Here is a 15600-nt window from a genome sequence, read left to right as displayed (position 1 = left end):
GATTAGAATTTAGAAACAAAGGTGGAGAGAGTGGATTTAGACTGAGCCCATGAAGATCAAGCCCAAAGAAAACACTATTAGAAAACCCTTATCAAAATCAAACACTGACTTGAGTAATGTTCTTGCTGGAGTGACTCTCCTTGATAATCTGAGTTTCTAATTTATTTTCCTTTTACCCAGCTGTCTTTTTCTACTGTGTTCTTCTCTCATTGCTAATAGGTACCCTTCCTTCTCAATAGGTCACTCCTCTTCCAGTTTGCAGAATTGTCAGCACCTTGCTTTCTTAGAAGATAGATCCTTTGAAGCAGCTAAAGAATATCTGTGAAATTCAACATATACCTGTTATAGACTGGCTGAGCATAGGTCATTAAACAGCCTTACCATTGAATAGTAAAGTTTTAATACTAATTGAATGTGGTAAGGAGTCTGTTAAAAGGTGTGCTCTCTAGAGCATTCACTGACTATTTATGGAACTTACACTTCTTGATCAAATGCTTAAAAGACATTCAGTGCTTGTACCTCTAAAATGTGCATTTCCTTCTGTTTATAAAGATACGTTGTCTCTATTTTCTACACTGCCTTTAAGAATTACTGAGAGTTTCTTTGTAGGAGAAGGTAAACAGAAAAAAAAATAATCAAAGAACTCCAGTGGATTGCACTAATCAGTCACACCAGCAAGTCTCAAAGAGCAAAGCAACCCTTAAAGTTGAGTTTTGCTGGAGTCTTTTTCAGTGCAATTGCCTGTACCACTCTGCTTGTACAAGAGATCATTGAAAATGCACTTACCATTGCTATTAGAAACATAGGGCTATTATCCAAATGACCTTGCCTTACACTTTTTGTTAATCCATGAAACATAGAAAGGAGAAAATGCTCTGCAAAAGAAGTGCTTTTGATAGCTGATACACATGAAAGAGGACATAATCATGAGCAAGTAAAAAAAAAAAACCCAAATCTATGGAGTCTGTAGACCTGCTGCTGTTTCTTAGAGCTCAGACTTTCTTCAGGTATTTATCACAAGTTATTCTGGAAGTTACATTCTGCTACAAGAATAAGAAAAATTAACTCTTCCAATTTTTTAGTGCCCTTTTTTTTTCATATTATGCCCTATTGTGTGATATTTTTTCACCTGTGCAAACTCATTTTAGCAGCCTTTCAAGTATAAGGGTGGCTATGCTTTTCATGTTGCATTCTTTATTTTGACAGGTAGAGCTCTTTTCATTTGTGTGTATCATAGTTAACTACATGCTAGATGGTAAGAAATTTTGTTATTTGGAGGTTATTTCTTTATATGAAGTGGTCTGTAAAGATTTCTTATTGCTTCTAAAAGATTTAATGTACAATGGGAATGCTCTCATTGTTAGAGACAGAGAAACAATGACTTCAGTTTAGAAGTTGAAATTGGGATATAAATGGTTCACAAGTGCATCTCTTAAAATCCCTTTGTAAGAAGTGAAATTCATACCACATGGCTGTCACCATGCTAGAGTCCCCTCTGAATGGGGTCAACTTAACCAAATGTGTAATTCTAAGGTGGTTCTCAGAAAAATAATTTAAAAATTAGATTTAAAGTGATGAAACAAGATAACTAGAGATATTCCTCTGTTTAAATCTACCAAACTTTGCTTTTTGGGTATCAATCAATCTCTGGCCTCTGATTATCTTTCAGTATTATCACGAGTTGGGTATTACCTCACAGAAATTCTACAGAGAGAAAAGTATTCATAAACATCAAAGCACATAAATACTTTAATCTGAAACAAAGTGACTTTTTTTTAATAGTATTTTTTGAAAGAATGGAGTCTCATATTTATGAGAATTTTTTTCTGCTGGAGAGACTTTGTGCATATTTTTAGACAGAATGACAAATATCAGATCTAAAACTAGAAACAATAGCAACATAGTTTGTGTGATAATATATAATAACTTAATCTCAAACATAGGGTAGACTAGTCCTTGTTTTCAGAAATTAACTTTCAGAGCATGAGGATCACTGGAGATGGGGTTCAATAGTCCGTAACGGCAGACTTGGCTTTCTGCTCAGAGCTTCCTTGGGCCAGGTCATTTGGCCTCAGTATCCACCCATAAAATCAGAGATTTGACACCCAGTGTACTATCATAATGAACCCATGTGATCAGATGAACAAGCAGAAACAAGGACATAAAGATATTAGCAACCTGTGTTCCTCTCTAAGGAAATAAGAGGCTGACTTCAGATGTGACGATGTCTGTTAATGAGCTCAAGCCTATGGAGGTGGAGCCTTATACTTCAGAGCTCATTCACTATCTTCCTCATTCAACTTTTTCATGGAAAAGCAATTTCTTCATAGAGTTCTGTGAAATCTGTCAGGTTTTATGTTAAATATGATTATCTCATAAAAAGATTTCTGAATTCATTTTACCAGAGAATCTATATTCAAATACTGAATTTGCAGACACCATTTTTAATGTATGTGAATCCTCTGATACAATATTTTGTAGGTGACCAACGAAAGACTTCGCATGGCAATTTGCCTCAGGTTACATAATGAGAACTTCATCTGGTAAAGAATTGTCCAAGATTCCTAGCTGAGTAATTAAATTAGCATACATAAGAGACAGACCACAAAATTCACCGTGCAAGTGTTCTTTGGTCATAAATGACACAATCAGAACTCCTTTCCTGCCTTCCTGCCTTCCTTCCTTTGTTCTTTGATGCTGTTGCCATTTTCTTAAACTTATTATTTGAAGTAAACTATTGGGACTAATTCCTCTTCTTGGAGCCTCTTCCTTATCCTCTTATGCCCTAACTCCCAACAACAGTGAAAAGGAATTCCTCCAACTCCCTAATTTTGAGGTAGGAAAAAGATGTTCCAGGTATTTATTGCACACATTTTGTTCATGCTCACTGTTAAAATGTCTCTGTATTGTAGAAGATCCTCCTCTGCTCCTATCTCCTCCTTCAGCTAAGCAATAATGAGGAGACAGAGCCATGAAGTCACAACCCATATTGTGAAAAAAAGATCTCATCCATCAAGCTGTCACCTCAGTTTTCTGTCCAGGGTCACAGAGGAACAAAGTCAGCCTGTGTCAGGTTGAAATAGCATTGGTAAGTGTTAGTGTGTCTGAAGCTGGTGGTTTGAAGTCTATTTATTTTGTTTGAAAGGCTCAAACAGCATGCTGCTGAGCAGAGGAACAAGCAGGAGGAAGTCTCCTTATAAATTATTACTGGAAAGCTCACAGCCATCATTTAAGATGTGAAATTATGCCATCTGCTTTTCTAGGTCTTTGATTTACTTTGTGGCAGCTGTCTGTTTCTGAGTTTCTGCATCTCACAGAGAGGTAAAACTTGCATTAAAAACTAATATGACAACAGTATTTCTAACAAAGGTTTAATGCTTTTGTGAAAACCAGAGAATATGCAGGGGATGTTATCTCAATATCTGTGGCATGCTTTCAAGGCAAATTATATGAAAAAAATGCTGTTTCTTTTTACTGGGAATATAGAGAGAAATCTATTTTCTTTGTGAAAAATTGAATTGTTTGTTCTGATTTTAACTATCAAAAGCATTTCAGAGAGACACGGATGAGTTTTTAATCTTGCTTTTAATTTGATGATTCCTAACGCTATTGATTTCGTGTCTCTTGGGATCTTTCTTCTTATACTTTCTATTATTGATTTTCTGGGGGAACATCTTTGTTGTTGTTTTACTGTTGGAAGTATTTAAGGTTTATTTGTGTGTTCTTTGTTAAAATATGAAAATCACAGGCCCAACAACAGCTTTAGAAAACCACACAGCTAATTTTAAACTACATCAATGTGAGCTAGCCGAGATGCACGCGGGGAACTCTTGCAAGTACCCAAGGGTGTGCTCATTTCAGAAATTAGCAGCTGAGAGGGTGATGAATGGAGATGTGCACTTTTTGTGCCTTGTCCTGACATGCTGTCTGTGTATAGGGTATGTTGCCCAAATGCCAGACGAGCTTGTTTGGATACCCTCCTGGAGGATGGCTGTGCAGTGGCGGGGGGGCTGAGTGGCAGCAGCATCTCTTCCCCCACCCCCCAGGAGAATCACTTCTGCTGAAGTCATTTGGTGTGCGCTGCTTTTTCCTGTGCGAGGATTAGGGAGTAGGAGAATGGCTTTGTGAGGAGGCTCGGAGAGAGGGAGCTGAAGAGAGGCTGAACAGAGGGGCCGAAAGACTTTAGCTTTTCATAGTTCTTTCAGTCAATTCATTCTGGGAGACCAATTGCATGCGATACGGCAGCTGGGGGTTTTGTTTTCCTTTCAGCTATATACTGTAGGAGAAGCTGGTAAGGTTATTTTTTTTTTCCTTGTTCTACTGTTCCACCATGCTATTGTAATTGCTTTATGGAAGCGAGTGTTTGGTGAGGAAAGGAAGTTGGTTAATGATGCTGAGGGTCCCCTGCATTGTCCCTGCTTTGTGCAGCTGCATAGTTTGGGGAGAGGCACTGTTTACAGTAGAGGGGCTGATTTCCGTTAAACAACTTTGCTGTTATTTTTCCAAAGTTGTTTCAGCCTTTCTTTCAGCAAAGCTAGGAAAATAAGCAAATAAATGGCTGTTTAGGAAAGGGGGGAATTTATAGAGACTGCAATTTATTGAAAAAGGTGTTCTGCCTAAATCCCAGTTTCAGATGTTTTTCCTTTGATGTTATCACATTTGTAACTCTGTTAGATCAGCTCCACAACTGTTCTTATATTTTATGTGGGTTTTATGTGAGAACCTTCTCTCACAAATTTTTTCTTCACATTTTCAGCAGGGGCCAGATATGTCACTTGAATTGATAACCAAAGAAAACAAAACCAAAACATATCTGTGGAAGGTGGAAATACTTGGGGAAAGGAAAAGTCCTAGAGGAACTCTGGGATTAAAAAAAAAAAAAAAGGGGGGAGCATTAATTCTTGGCTCTAAATTTTTTTAGCAGAATGCTCCTGATCAGCATAATAGAAAGCACGGTGAGGCAGAGAATATAGATACTCTTTCAGAAGGTTCAAGACGCACAGGTGCGTTAACCTGTGAGTGCACCCTTCCAAAGAAAGAGTTATCATATTTATCCTCTGAGAGGAGAAAAAAAAGAAAAGAAAATCAGCAGATCCTGATTATTCTGTCCCTTTCTCTTCCTCTTGTTATTTCTAGAATCGTGACTGGTGTTTGTTAGAGTCTTTTACTTCCTTTCATATTATCGTGGGAAACTTTAGCTTGAATTAGTTGGACATACATGAGCGCAGCTTGGGGTATACCAGGTCTATGCCACAGGCAGGCTATGAAAATCCTGCCTGTGACTCAGATGAATTGTAAAGACCATAATTACCAACAAAAGTTTCTTTTGTGGCTATTCAAAATTCACAAACAAGATAAGGGGGAATGATTGACGACAGTTACACTACTGATTGACAGAGAACCAAAAACTTAGTCCGTGACTTAGTATGTTAGTTTTTCAAGAAGCGTTGACCTTTTTCACTATTATTCTGTCCTTTCTGGCGGACTATTCCTAACTCCCCTGTCGAGGCTAGAATTTAGATCTAATGTGTCTTTGCAATTACTGCCTACAGTCTGTACGTCTCTTTACAATGATATGCTTATTTGTTGACGTTGAAACAAAATTGAGAGATGCATTGCAATCAGACCTCCATGAAAGAACCTGTGTCTTTTATATGCCTCATATGCTTAGCTATTGATTTCAGCTACAGATTTCACTCTCATGAAGTAATGAAGTGCCACATCCAAATCCTGACAATTTGTATTCGCAGTTCTAGCTCTTAATAATGGAAGGCCCAAAGATATCAATGTGGTTACTCATGTGAGTAAAGATTTGGAGAGTCATTTCCCATTCATGAATGAAATGGTTTAGGAAGTGTGCAGTTACTATGGTTCTCTTTTGGCTTAAAAACAAAAATCTCCATTAAAACAATGACTAACGAGATATTTTAGAAGGATCCAAGGATATAGACAAATTCAATCATTTAATATAAGAATGTGTTAGACTCTTGACAGTGATATTTCAAGAAGAATGATAAAAACGTTCTCCCTCTTCAGTTTATTAAGAGTTTTAGAATCACAGGAAACGTAATTCATCTCTTTGTGCTGCACCACTAGACATGGCCATGACCTTTGAAATATCACAACTATGAGTTACTCCTCCCTGTGAGAATAAAAGTTAATTTATTGTGTTTTTTTAATCACATGCTTACCCCTACTCCTAGTAATACCTGTCAGTTCTGGCAAATTACAACAAACTTATATTTCAGGTTAGGCTTCTCCTGGTTTTCTGTAGATGAAGGTACAGTATCTCTAGCATGTAGTGTTTACTACTTTCACATACTTGGTTTCATTGCAAGCAAACAAGATAGGATGCATTCCCTGGTTATTTGTATACAAGTTAAGGCTCCTTAGTTCTCCAGTTGAGAAATTACTGTGGCTCAGTGTTTCTAGGCTGTTCAACAGCATCCTTTAGTTTACAGAGATAGAGAGGTGTATTTGCTGCTACTTCTTTCCTAGTCTTCATGAATTCTGAATTTCCAAATGTGACTTTGAAGAAAAAATGAGCATTTAACTTAAAAGAATTCACAGCTGATACTGTATCTATACGTGTGGATGGTAAAGGAACTCCGCTAACATTGTGCGAGAGCCCTAAAATTAACTGCCTGAAACAGAAAAATGTCTATCCTATCATTTTTTATAAACCAGAAATACATATTCTTTATGTGGCCATTATTGTTGGAAAAAAAAGCCTCTAATTGTAAATGAAATATCACATTTGCACATAAATAGGTAAATCTTGGCTATAAATGTCTTTTATTATGTTAAAACTGAACAAAATTAATTCCAAAGGTGGAGAGAAACACATATAAATAAACTTAACAGCCATTTACTCATAAAATTAGAGCAATCTAAACATATTCCAACAGTCATTAGCTACGAGCTATTTGTCACAACTGGAAGGTTTAGGCAGATACAAACTATAATATTGTTCCTCAAAACACATACACAATTCCGTAAAACAAATTGTAAGGTTGGATCTACCATATTCATGCCGTGCTACAATTTAGTGAACTTTTTGCAAGCTTTTTCACATTTCTTAGTCCAGACGTAATGTAAAGACCATATAGCAAAAAAATAGAGGTGTTTTCTTTACATACTTATATTCTCATATATAAATATTAATGGCAATTTATTAAAATACAGTTGTCATACAGCAGATTATTTTCAAACTGGTTTTGTTAGTATTCTTTTCCTCATACTCTTTCTTGCATGGCTGTTAAGACTTGCATCTTCTAACTAAATACTTTCTATGTTCGTTATTACACAGAGGATTCACAAAGCCTCCACTTAGAGCTCATGGCTACCCATCTTCCCAGAAATAACTACCTGAAGTGACTGTCACTGTAAATCAGGCTAAACACAGTGTAAAAGGGTTCTACTTTTCTTATCTTTAACTGGAAGAAAACACAGCTGGGCTCTCATGGGAAGCTGACATTTTACAAACAGTAAGCAGCAGGAGGTCCAGTCTGGTGGAACAGGAGAGGAATTAAAGAATACAGCTCCCACTTGACTGCCTGAAAGAACAAGAGAGTTGGATTTTTTTTTTTAAATTGCTGTGAAAGTAGTTAGATACCAATTCATTCATTTTTACTCATGAAGTAATAGAATATAGAACAGTCTGAGTAGTATTGTCAGTAGTATTGTATATTTAAATGATACATACAATTTCAAGATACATCTGTGTAATTTTCAAACCTTTTTTATGAAATTCTGTATGACTGTTGATGCATCTTTCTGCTATGCACATCCTCGAGCACCTGAGAAGCGCAGTGAGTTCCATAGCGTGGAATTTGCTTGGGTTTTAAATCCAATGTAAACAGACAGAAATTGAACTGCTGGGTAGGAGACTACCTGTAGGATGGTTTGAGTGCAAGACCTGTGGGACACTGTAACAATATGTGGTTGGGGTTTGTGAAGCACCTCATTGTCTTCCCAGAGCATGTTTCAAGGATGTATGGCCATATCCCTTAATCTGTGAAAAGCTATAATGTTTACATTCATGTTGTCCCTTCTAGTTGGGTGTAGTAGATATGTTTCATCTTCTGAACCTGTCTTATGGAACAGCAGTATCCATTTCCATCAGAAACTTTCAGTTTTTAAGAGATTGACTTGTGATCCATTGTAAGTCAAAATTCAGTCCACATGGTGTGGCTGGGCAGGATGCTGTCTGTCAAGGTCTCATAGTTGATGCAGAATGAAATTATTGAGACATGTGGTCTTACCCAATTAAAAATGACTGAAATGTTAATGGTCTTTTGGCTGACACTTTGGGAAAGATCACTAGTGATTTCCTAAGGGAAAAGAACTATTAGCTTCCAACCACACCTGAGTCTGTCCAAGCCCAGTACATTATTAGTGACATCTATGGAAATTTGTAAGAACCTTTGAAGTTTTCTGGACTGCATACAGACAGAAAAGAGATGGATTATTTTTACTTCCATGAACCAGAGTATCATACTTCACTGCTAAATAAAGGAAGCTAAGGGTCAACCTGTCAGTCAAAACTCATCTACATTACAAAAATGTGCGAAACTTTTTTCCCTGTGCTGGTCCTTCTTATCCAGTGCAATCAGCTGTACAACTGGTGTAAGCTGACACTTTGGAACTCCAAGGGTTTTCAGAGTGTTCTCAGGCAGCAAATGAAGGAACAATGAATTTTTACTGGCTCTGGACCTTTCCAAAATTAGTCCCAGTAGGTGCATTGGTGGAGATAGGGCTTTTGCTAGGATTTGAATCACAATTTAAACTTCTGGGTTTTTTTCTGTTCCGTTTAACTGTGTCAGATTTAGGCAGTTACTGATTGCCATTTATGACCTGTTTTCTTCCAAAAAGAGATGAATATACCCTGTTAATAGTAGCATAGTATCCTACAAGGAAACATCACTTCTCCATTAGAAGTTCTCTCAATGGCGATTTCACTTCTTGCAGTTTCAAGGCCAAATGTTAGACTTTACACTGGGTGCTATCCCTTTTATAAGCAAGGCTATTTCTGTACTACACAGCTTTTTGCAATCTGATTTAATAAATTGCCTAGAAAGACGTTTTTGCACTGTCAGTAGATGCTGAGAAAACCATACAGTGAAAGCCGGAAGCATGAAAAACACAACTTGGGTGGGATTCAATTCCAGCTGAAGACTAAAATTTGAGTATCTATGTGTAAAGGTCTACATATCATTCACCTGAAAGACAGCTGAAATCAAGGGTTCAATCCAGCTACCTCCACACAGGCATTTAATGCCATTACAGGTAGATTAAGGTACCTCAGACATGCATGTGGAGCTGAGAGATGACACAGAACATTGTGAACACATTGTCTTTCTGGAGAAGTGTCTCTGCCAGGGCATCTGAATGTACGCTAGGCATCTATGTATAGGCCTCTGAACAGGGAGGCTATCTTAGCTGGCCAGCACAGTAGCTCTTCTTATTCAGCTGCTCATATTGACTAGTTATTGCTAGCTACAGTGACACCTTTCACAGTAAGCTCTCCTACGGACAGCTACGTATGATTTCAGTAACTGCTGATGTTTTATGTCTTTTTATTATGTCATTACTCTTGAAGGAAAAGATCTGAGTTATTTATGGAGCAACATTAAAGTGTTCCTGTTCATTATGGTAATAAGAGGGAAGAAAGAAAGCAGGAAGGAAGGAGAAAGTGCATTTATCCAATTTTCTGAAGGCATCTTTTAATGCTTGAATTAGGACACTAGGCTGCTTTGTAATCAAGACTGGGAGACAGACTTTATCTGAATTATTCCAATTCTGTATAAATCCCTAGCCAAGGGGAGACAAAGTCTCCTTGGTCTGATTTACCAAGTGGCCTTGGTAAAATGCTGAGCTGGTAACACCTCAGACTAGTCAATTGGAAACACGAAGCTTAGGTCATCTGAATATGACATGCTTTCCTAAGGTTTTTCTAAGTTCTGTTAATATGTATTCAGACTAAAAGTGACTGTACCCAACAGTTCTTTTCATGCTATATATTATTCTATTCTATTAATCTAATTAGGTATAACTGCAATCTTTCATGATTTGAACTGACTTCTAGATGCATCTACCTCTCTTCATCAATTGTGTAGGACCGTTGCATCTGCAAAAATAATCTGAGGGGAAAAAATACTTTTTCTTATGCACAACTCAATGAAGTCCTTCAGCTGAGATACCTTTAAACTTCCACAATGTTTATGCATATCTGTAGTGTTTGTCTAATGTATTCATGTCTATTTTGAAAAAAAGTACGTATGCACCCTGCCTTACAATTCTTTCGTGCTTTCTAGAAAATAATTTCACCAACTGAACAGTATAAATTACAGGTTCAGTTATTGTCTGTTTTAAGGCACATAATTAGAGCTCAGATGGTAGGGCAATTGCAGCAGAGAGTTTACCAATTTACATGTTAATCAAACATCTACCATGATTAAGGTAGGCTCAGTCAACATCTTAATTAGCCAGAAGCACATCATAAGGGCATTGGTGCCTGCTTTCCCACTCCTGAGATTTTTTTTCCAAGCAAGTACAGGTTACTCAATAGCTGTTTTCCATAGCCTTGTTAAAGCCAAGACCGTAACAATTGCTCTAATGAAGTTAGTTAGTGAAAAACTGTTTAGCCTTGTATAGAACACCTGAGATAGCACAGCATTTTCATTAGAGGGCAGAGCCCAGCCAATTTGTAACCTGGATCAGATGTGATACTAAGTAACTGATTTGTGGCAAAATCACATAGAGTGCAGAATACGTTTTCTAAGAACGGTGGATGGTTTTATCTGATTGATTAGTTCCACATGTACACAGCCCTAGGAATCTCTCCACAGGAGCCCACATGGAATCAGGATAAGCACAATTTAAGTATGCCTTTGTAGTTGAGTAACCTGCTGGGCAGGACTTCATCCCTGCTAACAGTGTCTCTCCTGATATTTTGTTTAAAGGCCTGCTAGTCTGCAGCTAATTTATTTTACAAGTAGAAATCAACTTTCTCCATACAGATGGATTTTAAAATTCCTTGAATACTATCAAATATTGTTTTCAAAAGCTAGCCTAACTCTCAGTGGGACTAGGAGACTGGAATTTTTGCTGTACATCTTTCACTGCTGCAAAATACACACAGTGATACATAAATGTAAATGTTCAGTGTATATTTTTAAAAGAAAAATCCTGTTATGAAATCTTTTATTTTAGCGGGAAGAAGTTCTTTTCTTGATGAAACCAAAAACTCTCCTCTCTGGTATTGTATGTTCCCACTATCATAAGAGTGCAGATAACATGCACACTGTGTGCAATTTCTATCCTTGTTTTCACCATAGCTGGTGTAAAAGCCACTGCTGGTGTCAAGGAAAAATACATCTGCTGTGTTTGGAACTGATAGCTGAGCAGAACAGGGAGCGATTTATGACCTTATATTTTCTATGATGTTCAGGAATAACATTGTGATTTTCTGCTTGGTTTCTGAGGCGAGGTAAAAACTGTGTTTGGAATCAGTACCAGTCACTGCATGAGTATCAGATGCTACTCTGGCCTACCACCCAAGGGACTGGTATCACAGTCTGCCATATAGGAGGTCTTCCCTCATTACAGAAATAAAGGAAAGATTCCCTGAGATCAAAACCACTTACAAATTACAGACCTCTCTTGCCAAAACAGAGAGAATTTATTAGTGGAAAAGACACAGGAAGCTTCCTTGGTCTATTTGTCTGCCAATGCCTTGTTATTTCTTACATCCTCTCAAAACCTTCATTATGCTCAATCCATCCTTGGAGGTTTTAGTGGCAGTCTGGCCTCTTTTTTAGAGGATTATTTTCTTGGTATTAAATGTTCAATTTAACTTCATGCTTCTGTTTGTAGTACAAGTCCTCTTGCTCCTTTCAACTCAGGTCACTAGGCAAAATAAGTACTCAGTAAGTACTTACAAAAACATTGTTATTATTACATTTCTAACTACAATGTAAATTTCAGATGAATGGTAAGAATTGGTGTGGAATCCTTTTGTGAAAAACTAACCTTTTATGTTTATTTAAACCTTAATGTTTACTGTTATAAAACAAGAATTTCACGCCTTGAAATATGGAGTGTCAGAGATTGCCTTGACATATAGTAATTGAAATATCTTAGGCTACAAATGAACAATTTTAAACTTCATGGAGGCAAACATTCATTTGCTATATTGCATTAATGTAGACGCTACCAATATTTCTTACGCTAAATACAAAGGAATTGATAGGTACAATCTTTTTTTGGCCTAAACACATACTGACAGGGTACATATATACTGAAGTTACTGCAGTTTACATATGTCATGTGGTAACTGAAAATAGCTGTTTAGATGAGTAACAGGACTATATGTAGGAAAAATCAATTGGCACTACCTACTCTGAAACATCAGTGGAGGTAACTACTTAGCCTCTGTTCCATCTTTTGGTAATCCATATTATTAATATACTTTATATTATTCCTCATTATCTTTCCTTATGGTATCCATCCTGGATAACTAATTAGAAATGGGGATTTATCTGTGCTAACTTCCATGAATCAAAAAGCTAGATAGTTTCATGGTTAGTTCTAAAAGATAAGTATTTTCACCAATGCCTTCTCAGATTCATGTCTTTCTCAATTACAGCAGAAGATCACATACTTAGATATAACCCCTGCCACATTTAAAATATAAGTAAGATAATCTGTTTTTTAATGACCTAAATTTGATGTCATTATAATGTTAAAGCCTGAAGAACTCTCTTGACATTTAAAGAACACAAAATAGCATCCCTACACAAGTAGAGTGAAAAAGTTTTTAAACAGGAAAAATATCCAAAATATTGAATCACTATTTGAAATGAATGGTTAACAGCAAAAAGTACTAAATAATGTACAATCTGGTTTCCTCTAGAAAGATTTAATTGCAGGGTCTATTTTCAACAATACTAAAACATAATTTTTCTAAGGGTTTGGGGGTTTTTTGAGTTCTTAGATTAAATACTGAATTGAAGTGAATGCAATCAAGAAGCAAAGTAAAATATTTTTGAAAGGTGAAGTGATATGATCATGGTTTTCTTAGGACACTTAGTTTCAAAGACTTAAGAGTGAACAACTGTTTTCTACAGTACTGTGGGTTTCTGTTTAAGTGATTACAATGTACTAATCAGAGCAAAAGATCTAAAAAACCCATCTTGTATCATACATGTTATTCATTGTGTTGAATTGATGTATCTCCATGATCAGTTATCCTCTCAGAGTATTCAAGTAATAACACTATAATAAAACTGCATTTGCATACTGTTTTTCAGTATAAGGAAACCTGTACAAAGTACTCCCATTTTACAGAAAAGAAAACAAAGACAGCAGTTCAGCGTTTTGATCATGACTGTAGTACTTCTGAGCCAAGAAGGTCTCTAGTGTTCACAATCAGAGTATAGGACATCTTGCACAGATGATCCTGTCTCTCCTGTGAGAAGAGGTTCTGCTGGAATCAGTCCCAGGGAGATATATTGGGAGAGCAGGTGGGGATTTATTCAAAAGAAGACATGGTTATTTGAACACTATTGTAGTCGTTAACAATGCAGCTATTAAGCTAAACATAGACAGAAGGCAAATATTTATGTGACTGCTGATCTAGCTGGAAACAGTGGAAAATGGGACAAAAAAATGCCTGTTTTAATTTTGCACCAATTAGATGTCTGATGTTGTTACGCTATTTCTGTGCTGTCATCCTTTGATAGACCTGCAGGCTTGGGAAACGCTAGATCAAATTGAAAAATGTAAAAATAAATTTAAAAATTGGTTAGTTGAGTAAAAGCAAGCCAAGAAAAACCAACCAGCTGTAGTCAATACTCTTTTGTGTGAAAAATGTGGTGTTAATTCTCTCTACTTATTTTTCTATTGGAGATCATTAGAGGGTTTTATGGTCTTTCCAGATCAATACAAAAGACATTCTGTATCTTGACGAGTCTCTCTGAATTTGAAAGATATTACCTCCATAGGGGGATACTACTGTTGGTTTTACATCATTAATGTTTCCCTTCATTTATTTCTGCAGAATACCTGCACTGTCTTTTAAAGTGGGAATTGCCTGGGGTGACAAATTGAATCTTGAATCTTTGCACCTGACACCATGGGAGCCCATAAGTTAGTTACGGGCTAGGAAGATACAATCCTCAAATGTTTCTGTTTCTTATAGAAAAACTGACCCTTGGATCCAGTAACCAATGAATGAAAAACCTGGACATTTTAACAAGAAAACAATTAATTATTTATACAGACATGGGTATTTTCTATTAGCATCTAGTTCTGCTAGATTTACTTCTGCCCTTGAGACTATATTTGTTAAAAAAAAGACTTTAATTCAACCTCTTTTAATACTAGGAAACATGTACAACAGAAACTATGAGCTAACGCGGGGTTATATGTGTCCATTGCTTTTGGTCTTTCAAAGAAACCATAGATTAGGCTATCTTATTTCAAAGGCACAATAGTGTAGAATCACTAGTAGTAACTATACTGTCATCAGTATGGTGGTTTATTATTCTAATGGATTCATGGCCAGGATGAAGCAAATAAATTATTGAATGCTGTGGGTGATTTTATTTATTTATGTATGTATGATTGTATGTATATATGTATGTCATTGTTAGAGCAAACAGTAGAAAAAGACCTTGCATCCTAATACGAGCCCCAAGGGGAAATCTTAATACCATGCAGCCAGGTGAAGCTTCTCTGTGGGTTTTTCACATTCATTGCCATCTGCCTATCCATCATAATGCCCTGAGCACTTTTCATCCATGAAAACTCCTTGCTATAGCAATATATAAGCTTTGTAAATAATGTCTGGTATCCCTAAGGGGAACAAGATAGACTTCTAGGATTTCTCATATATTTAATCTGCTTTAAGGCCTGAAAAGTATATTTCTGTAATAAAATATTTTAAGACATTTTTGTCCTGGGAAATATCTTTTCCATGGCAGGTGACCTTTACAGGTCCTATCTGGCTACATAACTGCTACGGATATGAACATTTAGGGGTTTCAAATGGATACAGTATGATGCAGGCATTTTTTAAGGATTACTCCAAGGCTAAAGCACTTGCCTCGCCGCCCAACATTTGAGTAGTATGAAAGCATCAAAGTCTACGTTATCCCTGCAGATACGTGTAGAAAACCCCCAGTGGCTGCAGCTAAAGCTGCACATGTGCATCCAAAGACATTATTTTGGTGGTTCTGAAAGTTAACTAGGATATGAGAGAATAGAATTGGATTTTGGATTGCTCCTTTTATACTTGCTATAGCTCCAAGCATCTTACAAGGAAATAAATGAGATATTACCAGCACAGGGAACATGTAGGAAGAATGAGAAGATATTAGGTGCTTAGTAAAGACCACACAGTGTTTCAAAAAGCAGAGTTACTTCAAAAAGCAGTAGTGCCTAGAAATACTGATGTTATTGTTTTTTCCTTCTTCCTTCTCCCTCTCTCTCTTGCAGACAAAAAAAGATGTCACTGAATTTTTAACTTTAGAGTTTTTAACTCCATGTCTCAAAATTGTCAACTTCTTTTTCTTTGGCCTTGTCTTCTGAGCACGT

At 36.7% G+C, this 15600-nt stretch overlaps 1 protein-coding gene across 1 annotated transcript in view; it reads left to right on the top strand.

Moving 5' to 3' along the window:
• The first annotated feature begins 4235 nt into the window (after positions 1 to 4235).
• MID1 (midline 1) overlaps positions 4236 to 15600 on the top strand; it is a 192903-nt gene continuing 181538 nt past the window's right edge. Inside the window, exon 1 of the mRNA XM_061998778.1 lies at positions 4236 to 4291. The gene's annotated coding sequence lies outside the window, so the exon portion shown is untranslated. The remainder of the gene's footprint in view (positions 4292 to 15600) is intronic.

Source organism: Colius striatus, chromosome 1 (assembly GCF_028858725.1).
Source record: "Colius striatus isolate bColStr4 chromosome 1, bColStr4.1.hap1, whole genome shotgun sequence".
In the NCBI taxonomy this organism is placed as follows: Eukaryota; Metazoa; Chordata; class Aves; order Coliiformes; family Coliidae; genus Colius; species Colius striatus.
This window is presented reverse-complemented; position numbering and strand designations above follow the sequence as displayed.